This window comes from Pan troglodytes, chromosome 18 (genome assembly GCF_028858775.2).
Source record: "Pan troglodytes isolate AG18354 chromosome 18, NHGRI_mPanTro3-v2.0_pri, whole genome shotgun sequence".
NCBI classification, from domain to species: Eukaryota; Metazoa; Chordata; class Mammalia; order Primates; family Hominidae; genus Pan; species Pan troglodytes.
In genome coordinates, this window is record NC_072416.2 from 44,066,374 (window position 1) to 44,081,377 (window position 15,004).

At 41.6% G+C, this 15,004-nt stretch overlaps 1 long non-coding RNA gene across 3 annotated transcripts in view; it reads right to left on the reverse strand.

The window, feature by feature from the left end:
• The window catches only part of LOC107968831 (uncharacterized), a 28,934-nt gene extending 14,451 nt beyond the window's left edge, over positions 1-14,483 (reverse strand). For 2 of the 3 annotated variants that reach the window (XR_008539785.1, XR_008539786.1), the window contains exons 1-2: positions 14,071-14,397; positions 1,257-1,400 (exon numbers count right to left, since the gene is read on the reverse strand). This is a non-coding gene — a long non-coding RNA (uncharacterized LOC107968831). Of the gene's footprint in view, positions 1-1,256; positions 1,401-14,070 lie in introns of all 3 variants that reach the window. The other variant, XR_010152595.1, reaches the window with a different exon arrangement.
• Between the last annotated feature and the right edge of the window lie 521 nt (positions 14,484-15,004).

Sequence of the window (15,004 nt, forward strand, 5' to 3'; positions counted from 1 at the left end):
TTGGCTGCTGGAAGAATTGAACTATGTAAATCTGCCCACAGAGTTCCAGTGAGTCTTAACTGGAAAACAGGACTATGGGATGTTGGGGATTTTATCAGCTACTGGCAGAGATATGTTACCATTCTAGACGGGAGCATGAAGGCAGATGCTTCTAAATTGGCAGCCAATAAACATCACCTACAGAGTTAAACTTTTTGGACATCAGAGGGTAGAGGCACTCATGATGAATTCTGCCCTGCCACTGTGGCAAATGGCAGGGAAGTTTGTCTCACACTCCTTGACTTGTTTCTCACCCAGTTTAGAGTAATCCCCTCTGGCACTTATGGGGCAGATAAGGACAAAAACACCTAACCTGACAATTGCTACTATAGATTCTGATGTAGAAACAAAACAGGACATTGATTTAGTCCAAAAAGCTCCATCTCCATTGTTATGTGGCCTTCTTCCCTCACTGTCACCCCGCCCAAACACTATTATTTGAGTTGTGCTGTTTGTTTTTATTTTATTGTTTACCTTTGTTTTATGTTATCATCTATGTAAACACAAATCAACAAGTTACACTATCCCCAGGACAGGGGAATGCAAAAGACCAATAAAGGCTGGCACAGGTGTGTTTTGGGGATAGGACAGGGCAATGGGGAGGTGTTATTCTCTCTAAACTTTTCACCCTGAGTTCTGTGCTGCCTCCTCACCACTGTACTTTCTAGTTTTTGGAAAGTATTCAGGATCAGAAGCCTCCATTTGATGAAGGAGAATGAAGTCCAAGATCAAGATGTGGGCAAGGTGGTTTTTCTCTGAGGCCTCTCTCCTGGGGTTGTAAGTGGCCGCCTTCTCCTTATGTCCTCATGTGGCCATTTCTCTGTGTGTGCACGTTTGTATCTTTATCTCCTCCTTTGTGGAGACAACAGTTACATTGGATTAGGGTTCTCCCTAAGGTCCTCATTTTAAATTTTTTTTTGTAACTGATAAAAATTGCCTACACTTATGGTACTGTTGTGAAATATGCACACATTATGGAATGGTTAACCCAAGATAACTGGCATATGAGTTACCTCACAAACCCATCTTTTTTGTTGTGAGAACACTCAAAATCTACTGTCCTAGCAATGTTCAAGAACAGATTACATTAACTGTAGTCACCAAGTGCAATAGATCTCTTGCACTTATTCCTCCTGTCTAACTGAAATTTTGTATAATTCGACCATCTCCCTACTCCTTAACCTCTGCTCCCAAAGACCTCATTTTAAGGTAATTACCTCTGTGATGATGCTATCTCCAAATATAGTCACATTCTTAGGTGCTGGGGGTTAAGGTGTCAACATAGGAATTTTGGGAAGCAGACGATTCAGCTCACAGCAGCCTCTGTCTGGACATAACATCTACATTGAGATCCCAGTAACCTAGCAGTAGAGGGAATGACATGCAAAGAGTCTGAGGAAGAAAATTCCAGGCAGAGGATTCTATTGAGCAATTATCCTGAAATGGGAGCGAAGAGGGTGAGTTTGAAAAACCAGAGACCAGTGGCAGAGGGAAGGGTGTAAGGAAAGCAAGGGGAGGAGGTGAAGTTTCAGAGTTCCTGTGAGATATGTAAACTTGACTGTGATTTCGTTCCCCATGAGGTGAGAAGTTATTGGAGGGTTTTAAGCAAGAGGCACAATCAGATTCATATGTTTAAAAGCTTTTTCCAGTCACTTTATGAAGAATTAATTCTAAAGAGGGCAAATATGGAAACAAGCAGCAGATGAAAATGACAGTGGCTTAGACTGGGTGAAATCAGAATGAAGTAGGTGGATACATTCTATTCTGGGGATACATTTGACCCCAAGGCTATAGGAAATGTTGGTTTGTTGCATGCAACAGAAAAGAGTCTTCAAGACTATTGCTACATGTTAGTCAAGTCAGGAGAATTTCCAGAGATATGGTGGGGCCCTTTACTGAGATAGGAAGGAACAGGAGAACAGGCTTTCAGAGAACATTCAAGTGATATAGTATTTTCCTAAGAGCATCAGTCAGGAAATTTGGTGGAGCCTGGGCATCCTTAGAAGTACTGACACACCTCTTGCTGGATCATTTTAGCACTGACATCCAGACCTGGAGCATGGAAATTCCCAAATTGGAAGAGGTGTGATGATGTAGGAACCCAAGTGTGGTGATGAGGTTGGTGGGGCTTTGCATCACACCATGTGTGTGTGAGATGGAGAATTGCTGCATTTGGCCTGGATGAGGTCAGTCTCTGGTGCAGTGGGAATAAGGGCACCCACCTCATAGATTTGTCTTGATGATTCAACAGAGTCATGCTCATGAAATGAATGTAAGTCCTGGCATATGCTGGGCCATTGGCATGAATTGTTATTGGTATTATTAATATTCTTGGTGTTTTTATTAATATCCTCAATACTGATGGGACATCAGCTCATCAACTCCAAAAAAACCTTCAGAAATATCCAAAGGCCCTCAGATAGTCTTCACTCTTCCATACATTTCTCCAGCCTAGTCACCAACCAGCTCTCACTTCAGCCTTGTTTTTAAGTTAAACAAGTGGCGCTGGGCATATCCCTAAGGCTCTGAGCATTTTGTCAGTTGTGTTCTGTCCACCCCAGGCCTTTGACAGACATTGATGCCCTTTAGAAGATCTAGGAAGTTTGCTTATACTCCTCCTCTCCAGGGAGATTAATTGTGAATAAATATTGGATTGGTCAAATGCTCTCTGTGTCTGTTGAAGGGATCTTGCTGTTACTTTCCTTTATCCTATTACTTTGTGTAATGTATTGATTGATTATTGGATAAGTCAACATTGCCTTTGTGAAATAATTTCATTTGGTCTTTTTCAGGAGAGTAGTCATGTAAATAGTCTTAATTTACCCTCGTATTTATTGGCAAGTCTATATTATGTTTTGTAAGGAAAGAACTTTTGTAATTTGAAGGTATTTTTTCTGAAAACTTTATAACTCTGTATCTCTTTTATGTATCACTTTACAATATTTTAATTGTAATAAAAACACATAACAAAATTTACCATTTTATATGTGTTTAATTGCATAATTTAGTAGTATTACATATATCTACATTGTAATGCAACAGGCTTCTAGAGTTTTCCATTGCAAAACTAAAACTCAATACCCATTAAAAAACAACTGCCCATTTTAACCTTCTCCTGAGCCCTTGACAAATACATGCTATTTTCTCTTTCTATGAGTTGGACTACTTAAGATTTCTCATAAGTGGAATCATACACTCACTGTCACTTTGTTCCCTGACATATTTCACTTAACATAATGTCCTAATGGTTTATTGTTACTGTAGCGTGTGATAGGATTTCCTTTTAAATTATATTTTATCATATGTATATATCATATTTTCTTTACTTATTTATCTGTCAAGGGACATTTAACTAGCTTCTACCTTTTGGATTTTGGGAATAATTCTATTATAAACATGGTTGTGCAAATATTTCTTTCAGGTCCTGCTTTGCACATTTAGATAGATATCCCAGAAATGGGATTGCCAGATTGTATGATAATTTCATTTTTAATATTCTGAGGAAACTCTTTACTATTTTTTATAATGGTTGCCTTATTATTTTTCCCACTACCAGTGCACAGTGTTCCAATTTCTCTACATCCCTGAAAACATTTGCTATTTTTTTCTTGTTTGATAGTGGCCATCTTAATGAGTGTGAGGTAATATCTCATTTGAGTTTTGCCTTGTATTTCACTAAAGATTTGTATTTTGAGCATCTTTTCAAATTCCTCTTGGCTATTTGCATATCTGCTTTGTAAAAACATCTTTTGAGTGTTATGCCCATTTTTAAATAGGATCATTTGCTTTTTGTTGTTGAGTTTTAGAAATTGTTTATACATTCTAGATATTAACCTCTATCAAATATATTATTTGCAATTTTTTTCTCATTTCTTCGGTGACATTTTTACTCCTCTAAATGTTTTCTTTGATGTCCAAAAGTTTTTGCACTTGATGTAGTCCCATTTTTCTGTATTTATTCTTGTTTCTTCTGCTTTTAATATCATATTCAAAAGAAATTACCAAGACACATGTCATGATTTGTCACCCTATATTTTATTTTAAGAGTTTTATAGCTATCTAACATTTAAGTGTTTAATTAACTTAAGACATTTTTGTAAATGGTGCAAGTGAAAAGTCCGATTTTATTTTCTTTAATTTTGATATTCAGTTTTGTAATGCTATTTGTTAAAAAGTCTCTTCTTTCCCTGTTGTTCAGTCATGGCAACTTGATTGAAGATTACTTGATGATATTCATGAAGGTTTATATCTCGGTTCTCTATTCTGTACCATCATCTATTTGTCTCTGTATTTTTATTTCTATAGTTCTATAATATGTTTTGGAGTCAGGAAGTTTGATAACTCTAACTTTGTTCTTCTCTGAAGCTATTTTGGCTACTCATAATCCCTTGATATTCCATATGAATTATAGAAATTAATATTTTTGCAAAAAAAGTCAGCATTCCTGCCAGGCAGGCCTTGAAATTTCATATGAGTTTTAGGACTTAAAATACTATGTGTGCAAAAAATATAACATTTGGATCTTAATAGGAAATACTTTGAATTCATGCTTCACTGTGAGTAGTATTGACATCTTAACAATATTAAAATTTCTGAGCCTTGAACATGAGGTCAAGAGTAGGATGCTTTAAGTTTCATACATTTTTTGATTTACCAGTTTCCTTCTGCTTGTGATTTGTAGTTGAGGGGTTATTATATTGCCCAGGCTGGTCTCCAACTTTTGGCCTCAAGCTATTCTCCCTCCTCAGTCTCCTGATGTGTTTGGATTACATGGATGAGCCACTGCACCTGGCCTCCTTATTGTTTTTCTGTCATTTTTATGAATTGAAGGTAATTTTTGGAAATGTTTATAAATATGTATCTCTTTAGAAGGTTTTTCATTTTTAAGGTAGTCAAAAACACATAAAAATTACCATCTTAACTATTTTGAGCGCATAATTAAATAATATTAAATATGTTCGCGGCCAGGCGCAGGGGCTCACACCTGTAATCCCAGCACTTTGGGAGACCGAGACTGGCAGATCAAGAGGTCAGGAGTTCGAGATCAGCCTAGCCAACATGGTGAAATCCTGTCTCTACTAACATACAAAAATTAGATGGGCATGGTGATTGGCACTTGTGTTCTCAGCTACTTGGGAGGCTGAGGCAGGAGAATCTCTTGAACCCAGGAGGCAGAGGTTGCAGTGAGCCAAGATCATACCACTGCACTCCAGCCTGGGTAACAGAGTGAGACTTCATCTCAAAAAAAAAAAAAAAACAAATTTTGTATACATACTGTTTGGCTTTTTATAAACCCTTTAGAGTCCATATGAGTTTTAGAAATGTTTTTGTGTTTCTGCAAAATGAAATGACAGTTAATACTTGATGGAGATCACATTGAATCTGTAGATCACTTTGGGTAGTGCGGACATCTTCACAATATTGTTTTCCAACCCTTGAAGAAAAGCATGCTCAAGAGTGTGTTGTTTAATTTCCACATATTTGTAGATATTTCAGTATTTTTTCTGCTCTTGATTTCTAATTTTATTCCCTTTTAATCAAAAATGATAGTTTGTAATATTATAATCTTTTTTTTTTTGAGACAGGGTTTTGCTCTGTTGCTCAGGCTGAAGCACAGTGGCTCAATCATGGCTAACCACAGCCTGATCTCCCAGGCTCAAGAAATCCTCCCACCTCAGCCTCTTGAGTAGCTAGAACACAGGCATGCCCAGCTAAATTTTTTTATTTTACATTTTGTAGAGACAGGGTCTCCCTGTGTTGCCCAGCACAGTGTTGAGGGCTTTACTCTCATTGCATACACTGCCAACAGTAAAGATTTTCACACTCCCACATAGACACAGCCCACTGTTGAAGTTGTGAATTTCACCAGCAAAGGCAGTCAAAAGTGGTTATTATTACCCTTATATGTGTATTCAGCCTTCAGGTGAGATGATGAGTCTGTGACCAAAATTGAGCAAATATGTTAGTTGTCTGAGGTTGAGGCTTTCATGCATGGATCCAAATTACTGTTGAAATTATGACTTGCATACTTGGACACACGAGGTGTGTAAAAGTTTATTAGGTGCATACTTTTCAATACCTGGACCCAGAACATGTGCAGGAATGTAAATTCCATTCTCAGACCTTCCCACAGGTGTGACTGTGACATATATTTTTGCCCAGCCAGAACTTGACTGATTTGAATATACTGCCTGAAGAAAGCCCACAGTTTGATTGTGACATAGACCTAAGTCAATAACCTTGATAATGTGGCCCTTCTGCCTAGTCCCTTCTCACAGATGGCATTGTGATATATCTCTGGTCTCATTTCCAGGTGATACATCTCTGGTCTCATTTCCAGGTGATGTAATTGTCCTCTCCTCCCTGGGCCCCATTCCCAAAGGGGATTGTAACATTTTGCTGAGTTCAGCCCTCACACAATGTAATTCTTCAGCATGGGTTCTGCCCACAGAAGACATTGTGACACATCACTGCTCCCAGCACCATAGTGACATGAAATTTTTACCAGCACTCAACTCACAGGAGGGATACTAATATATATCTGGCTCAGTATTCAGGTGATGTGACTCTTCTGCCTGGTTCTGCCCACAGGTAGAATTGTGACATATAACTAGGTTCAGGTCACAGGAATAATGATGACTGTCATATGACGGCCCAGCCAGTAGGAGAGATTTTCACTCTCATAGCTAAGGTTAGAATAATCAGTAAGGTTCTCAGTCTCCTAATTTTATAAAAATTACAGATGATTATAACACTTATGACTGTTTTGTAAAATACTTGGGACTTATCAGAGTCTATTACAGAAGTAAAATTTTGCCTCTCATAGGCACACTATCCAAAAATTGGGATTGTCAGTCTCACACATGGACAAAGCCCACTGGTGAGGTTGTAAATCTCACATGTGCAAACAGTCCAGAGTTAGAATTGGGACTGTCATATGTGTATCTGGCACATATAACAGATGTTGGAAGGTGACTCATTTCTGGACCCAGCTCATAGGCATGTCAATGTCTCTCATGCCTCGTCCCAGGAAATAGAAGACATGTTGACTCTTGTATCTAGGCCTACCGCAAGAGATAAGATCCTTGGCTTCCTACTTTTACAGACGTCTCAAAGAATTACAACACTCATGCATATTGTATAATGCCCTAAGGTGGTACAGAGAGTATTAAAACAGAGCCCAGCTCAAAATCCTTATTGGGACTTTTGTATGCACACAGCCCAAGTTAGGATTGAAGGTGAACAGAACCCACTCATGAGGTCCTGGTTCTCACTCACAGAAACAATTCACAGTTGGAATTGTGACTGTCATATCTGGATCCATCCACAAATGAGATGGTTTCTCATTTCTGGACCCAGATCACAGGCACATTGATGACTCTCATACCTGAACTTAGGGCAACATGTAGGATCGTGGGTTTATATCATCATTAAGGTCTCAGAGCAGGTTTCATTCTCATGCAGACCATACGAAGCTCTTAAGTGGCACAGAAGGTATCTTATAAACACCCAGCATGCAGGTGACATTGTGGTTGCTCTATGCACCCAGAACATACACTGAGGTATGTCATCTTCCCGTATAGACACAGTCCATTGTGGAAATTCTGAATATCACATCCAGATCAGTTGAAAGTTGACATTGTGACTGTCATATATAGAACCAGTTCACAGGTGGAATGGTGACTTTTATACTAAACATCAGCATACCTGTGAGGCAGTGACTGCCCTAATTAGACAGTGATTGCAGTTGAGGTTGGAGCCTACATGTATGAATACTGTCCATCACTGATATTGTGATTTGTGTACCTTAACACAAATCACAGGTGTTGTCTCTTATACCTTGAGCCAGAAAATGTGAGGTGCTGTGAATCTCATCCCAGGACCTTCCTGCACATGTGACTTTGACATGTAATTTTTTCTCAGAATCTGATTGTCTTTACCTCCCTGCCTAAGCCCTGTCAACAGTTGGGATTGTGACATGTACCTAACCCAAACAGCTAAATGATGTGACTGTCCTCCCTGAGCCTTGGCCACAAGGGATATTGTAGTGTATCTCTGAGCCCTTCACCTAGACGATGAGAATCTGCTTTCCTGCCTGTGTCCTGCCTCCAGTAACAGAAATAGGGGAATATTACCTAGGTGGATGACTGTCCTTTCATAACTGGGCCCTGAGAATGGGTGGGATTGTGACACATTGCTCAGCCCAACACCTAGGTGATGTGACTCTTTTGACTGGGTTCTGCATACAGTGGGCATTGTGACATATCACTGAGCCTAGCACAAAAGTGATGTGACTTTCTCCTCTATGTGTGGGTCCTGCCCATATAGGGATATTGACATTTCCATGGCCCAGCATTCAGGTGATGTGACTTTCCTTCTTGGTTCTGCTCACAGGTGAAGTTGTGACCTTTACCTTGGACCACGCAACTGTCATGAGGATGACTTTCTTACATGGACCAAGCCAATAGGAGAAATTTTGACTCTAACAGCTAGGCTTAGGGCAACAACTAAGGTCCATGGTCTACTAATTGTAAAAAGGTAACAGAAGATTATGACACTCACATGTATTTTATAAAGCCCTTGGGGTGTATAGAGAGAGTCACATAACACAGCCCAGCAAACAGGTGAGCCTGTAACTCTCAAAGACACATGTAGCCAACAATTAGGATTGTCACCTTCATACATGGACAGAGTCCACTAGTGAGATTCTAAATCTCACACATGGATGAAGTTCAGAGTTGAAACTGTGACTGTCATATGTGGATCTGCCCTCAGGCTGGATGATGACTAATATCTGGATCCAGCTTACAAGCATGGTGTTGATTCTCATACTTAGACCAAGCCAATAAGACATATATTAACTCGTACCTAGCCTTAGGGCAATGGGTAAGGTTTTGAGTTTCCTACCTGTACAGAGGTCACAGAGGACTATGAAATTCTAGCATATGTTGTAATTCCCTCAGGTGGTAAAGAATATGCAAAAACAGGGCCCAGCACATAGTTGAGGTTGTTACTTTCATATACACATCCAGTCAAAACTTAATATTGTCACCCTCACACACAGACAGTGCCCACAGCTGAGGTCCTAAAACTTCCATGCATGCAGTCCACAATTGACATTGTGATGGCCACAGGTATGATGGTGATTTATTTCTGGAGCCCACTCACAGGCACATTGATGAATCTCACTCCTGGACACAGCCAATAAGAGAGATGTTGACTCTCCTGTCTGGGCTTAAAACAATGTGTAAGATCGTGTGTCCACCCAAGCATGCAGGTTTCAGAGAGTGTTGCGACTCTTAGGCTTATTTTATAATTCCCTCGGGTGGTACAGAGAGCATCATAAAAGGGCCCAAAATACCGGTGAGATTGCTACTCTTATATGCACTCCCAGCCAACAGTATTGTTACTTTCCAAATGAACACAGCCCACTGTTAAAGTTCTGAATCTCACATCTAGAGGCAGTCAGAAGTTTGCATTGTTTCTGCCATATGTGGATTCTATGCACAGGTAGGATGGCGACTCTGGACCAAGTTTCAGCACCTTGTGATGTTTTTATTTTTTACTGGGACACTATGTGCAGGCAGGAATGGGACTCTCATTCATGGGCTTAGTCTACTGTTGAGGTTGTTACCTGCCTTTTGGGTGCAACTCACAGGAACTATTGCCTCTGAATCCAAAGCTGGGGCATACGAGAGATTGCAAATTTTATCTCTGGACATTTACACAGCTGTGACTGTGACATATACCTTTGCTCAGGCCCAGCCTACAATTTAGATTGTAAAATATACTTAGGTTTAGCACGTAGATAATGCAACTTTCCTGCCTGGACTCTGCCATCCGGGGAAATAGTAACATATCTCTGGGCCAATAACCTAGGTAATGTAACTCTCCCTTTCTGCCTGGGCCAGACCACAGGAGTCATTGTGAGATATCACTGGGCCCATCGCCTACATTATGTGACTCTTTCTGTCTTGAGTTTGTTTACAGGAAGAATGATGACATGTCACTGGGACCATCACCTAGGTGACATGACTGTTTTCTTCCTGGAACATGTTTACAGGGTGGATTGTGACATATTGTTTTGCCTAGCACCCAGAAGATACAATTTTTATTGCCAGGACCCCACCCACAGGAAAAATATTCACATATCACTGGCCCAACACCTAGTTGATGTGAGTCTCCCTCCTAGTCTTTGCCCACAGGTGGGATTGTCACATATAATTAGGTTCAGCCCGCAGGTGTAATGAAGACTCTCTTATATGTGGACCCAGCCAATAGAAGAGATTTTGATTCTTATAGCTAGGCTGAGGGAAACAAGTAAGGATCCAAGTCTTCTACATGTAGAAAGGTCACATAACATTACAACACTCATGCATATTTTATAAAGCCCTTGGACAATATAGAGTGTGTCATATCAGGGCCCCGCACAGAGGTAAAATAGTGATTCAATAGGCACACCCAGATGACAATTAGCATTGTTTCCCTCACAAATTGACCAAACTTACTGGTGAGGTCCTAACTTTCATATGAGGACAAAATACACAGTTAGAATATTGATGGTCAAATGTGAATCTGGCCAAAGATCAGATGGTGAGTCATATCTATACCCAGCTTACAGGCCCAGTGATGACTCTTATACCTGCACCCAGCCAATAAGAGAGCTGTTGACTCTCACAGCTAGGCTTAAGCCAAAAAATAAAGTCCTGAGTTTTCTACTTTAAAAAAATAATAATAACAGGTGATTACCACACACACGCATATTGTGTAAAGCCCTCAGATGGTACAGTGAATGTCTTAATAGTACCCAGCACGACACTGAGATTGTGACTATTGTATGAACACCCAGCTGACTGTTACAATTGTCACCCATACACATGGACACAGCAGAATAATGAGTTCCTGAGCCTCACCGAAATATACAGTCCACTGTTGGAATTGTGCCTGTCACATGTGGATTGAACCACAGGACGGATGTTGACCCATTTCTGTACCCAGGTCACAGGGGCATAAATGGTTCTCATAACTGGACCCAACAAACAAGAGAGATGTTGACGGTCATGCCTGGTCTTAGGGCAGTGAGCATAATTATACATTTGAGGTTGTAACACATACCTAGGAAGGCACAAAAATCTCAAAGCAGATTGTGCACATATGCCATGTAAAACCATCAGGTGGCACAGACTGTCATAACAGGAACCAGCAAACAGGTGAGACTGTGGCTCTCATATGCACACCTGGCTGACAGTAAGAATTCTCACCCTCCCACAAAAACCCAGCCTACTTACAACATTCTGAATCTCACATTCAGAGGCAGTCAAAAGTTAGAACTGTGACTCTCATACATGGATGCAGTCCACAGGTAGGATGTTGACTCTCACACCAAGATTCAGAACGCCTGTGAGGCTGTTACTCCCCTACTGGGACACTGTCTGCAAGAGGAGTTCAGATTCTCATGCACTGATCAAGTCCACTGTTGAGGTTGTGACTCGAGTACTTGAACACATCTCACGAGATATGTTGACTGTCATAAGTGAAGCTGGGACATTAGTGGGATTTTGAATCTTATCCCGAAACCTTTCTTCTGGTGTGATTGTGATATATACCTTTTCCCAGCACCTGGTTGATTTTACTTTCTTGCCTGGGCCCAGTGTACAGTTGAGATTGTCACATACACCTGGACCATGCACTTTATTTATATGCCTCTTCAGCATGAGCCCTGCCCTCAGGGGAAATTATGGTATATCTCTGGGGCAATCCTCAAAGTGAAGTGACTCTTCTTTCCTGCCCAGGCCCTGCCTTTAGTTGAGATTGTGACAGGCATATCACTGGGCCCTTAATGCAAATGATGTAACTTCTCTGCCTGGGTTCTAATTAGAGAAGGTATTGTGAAATCTCTCTGGGCCTATCACCTAGGTGATGTAACTCTGCCTTCCTGCCTGAACCTGCCCCCAAGAGGCATTGCGACGTATCACCAGGCCCAGCTCCCAGGTTATGTAACTGTCCTGCCTTGGCCCTGCCCACAGAGGGCATTTTGACACATTGCTGTTTCCAGCACCGAGGTCATATGACCCTCCTGAATTGCTCTTGCTCCAAGGGGGGATTTTGACCTCTCACTGGGCCAATCACCTAGGTGTTGGGGCTCCTCTGCTGCCTAGATCCTGGCTAAAGTGAGAATTGTGACATATCTGTGGCCAGCATCCAGGTGATGTGACTCTGGTGCCTTGTCTCTCTCCACAATTGGAATTGTGAAATATACATAGGCACAGCTTACAGGTGGGATGATGACTCATACCTGAAAACATTTTGACTCTTGTAGTTAGTCTTAGGGCAAAAATGAAGGTCCTGGGTCTTCAACTTGTAGGGTGGTCATGGAGTGTTTTGACCTTCGTGCACATTATATAAAGCCATCAAGTGCTACAAAAAATGCCATAATGTAGTTCATCACATAGGTGAAATTGTGGCAGTTGTATGCACACCCAGCCACAAGTAAGGATTGTCACCCTCCGACATGAACAAAGCCCACTGTTGAGGTTCTGAATCACATGTCAAGAGGCCATAAAGTTGGAACTGTGAACCTCATTAATCAATCCAATCCACAGATGGGATGATAACTCCAAGACCAGGATTTAGAACACCTGGGGACTGTAATTTCCGTATTAAAACGTAGTCTTCAGGTGAGATTTGGGCTTTCGTGTACTGATTTACTCCACTGTTGTGATTAACTTGCATACTTGGACTCAACCCACAAGACGGGTTGACTCTAATACCTTTAGCTGGAAAATGTCCAGGATTGTGAATTTCTCTTGTTGACTGAGCCCAGGTATAAGTTTTATTGCTGTGCCTGTGAGATGGGTTCAGAAATGAGTCACTATCTCACCTGTGGCTGCATCTATGTATGACAGTCACAATTCCAAATCTGTATTGCGTTTGCACATGAGATTTAGGACCTCACCACTGAGTACTGGCCATGTGTGAGGATGACAATTCTGTCAGCTGGATGTACCTATGAGAGTCACAACCTCACCTTTGTGTGGGTCCTGTTATGACACACTCTGTACCACCTGAGGGCTTTATACAATGTGCTTTGGTGTCATAATACACTATGACCTTTGTTAAAGTAAGAGACCAAGGACCATGACTGTTGCCCTAACCCTAGCTATGAGGGTCAAAATCTCTTCTCTTAGCTGGATCCCATGTATGACAGTCATCATTTCACCTTTAACCTGTGACTATATATATGTCACAATTTTACCTGTGAGCAGGGACCAGTCACAAAAGTTTAATCACCTGGGTGCTGGGTCAGCTATATGTCACAATTCTTACTTTGGCCAGAGCCCAGGCAACAGAGCAGAAACACATCACCCACATGATTGGCCCAGTGACGGGTCACAATCCTCTCTGGGAGCAGGGCCCATTCAGGAGAGTCATATCACCCAGCTGCTTGGCCAAGAAATATGTCACAATCCCCCCCTGTGCACAGAGCCAAGGCAGGATAGTTACATCACCTGGGAGCTGGACCCAACAATATGTCCCAATTACTCTTGGGGAAAGTGTCCAGGCAGAAGAGCAGAACCACATCACCTAGGTGATGGGCCCAGAGATATGCCACAATTTCTTCTGTGGGCTGGGCCCTGGGATAAGAATAACATCACCTGGTGCTGGACCCAGCAATATGTTACAATCCCAACTGTAAAAAGTTTCCAGGCAATAGAGGAGAGTCACATCACCTATGTGACTGGCCCAAAGATATGTAATAATATTCCCTTTGGGGAATGCCAAGGAAGGAGTGTCTCAACTCCTCCGTGCTCAGCCCAAAGATATGACACAAAACACACTGCAGGGAGGGCCCAAGTAGGAGAGAAGAGTCCTATTAACTAGGGGTTTAGCCAAGCAATATGTAAAAATTATTCCTGTTGGCAGATCCCAGCCCCCCATCCAAAAGAATCAAATCACTTGGGTGGTGCTTCCCATGAAAATCACAAGCCCTTTTGAGTGCAAAGCCCATGAAGCAGAGGCGATTCACATTACCTAGGTGATGATCCCAAAGATATTTCACAATGCTGTCTGTGGGGAGAGTCCAGGGAGACAAGTCACCTCACTTGAGTGCTGGGCTCAGAAAATGTCACAATCTTCTCTGATGGAAGAGCCCAGAAAAGAAGGAAGAGCCGCATCACCTAGGTGTTGAACCCACTGATGTGTCGAAATCTCTATTCTGAGCAGATTCCAGGCAAGTGAGGAGAGTCACATCTTTTAGGTGATTGGTCCAGAGATATTTCTCAATGCCCCCTGTGCACATGGCCTAGACAGAAGACACATAAGCAAGATTACCTTGTTGCTTAGCCCAGTGATGTCACAATGCTTCTTGAGGGCAGGGCACAAACAGGATCAGAGAGTCACATCATTAAGTACCAGGCTTAGTGATATGTTATAACCTTACCTGTGAGCAGGGTCTAAGTAGGGGAAAAGATTTATATCACCTAGGTGCAAAGTAGAGAGATACATCACAATTCCTTTGAAGGAAGTGTCTAGGCAAAATAGTCACATCACCTAGGTGTTTATTCCAGGTATAAGTCACAAGATATATCTGTGCTGAGCCCAGAAGCACTGTGAAATCACTAAGGTTCTAGATGTATGTCACAATTATACCTGTGGGAAGGCCCAGTAATGAGACCTCCAAATCCAAACATTTCTCCACTCCAGGTAGAACTCCTGTTGCGTTGGGTCCAAGTACTTGAGTCACAATCTCAACAGTGGACTGCATCCTCACATGAGAGCCCCAATCCCTTCTCCAAGCTATGTCCTGGTAAGGGAGTCACAGCCTCAATGCTGTGCTGAATCTTGGTGAGAGAGTCACCATTTCGCCTGTGGACTGGATCCACCTGTGAGAGTCACAACTCCAACTTCCCCCTGCCCATGGGTGTGAGCTTAGAACCTCAGTTGTGGGTTATGTACATGTGGGCAT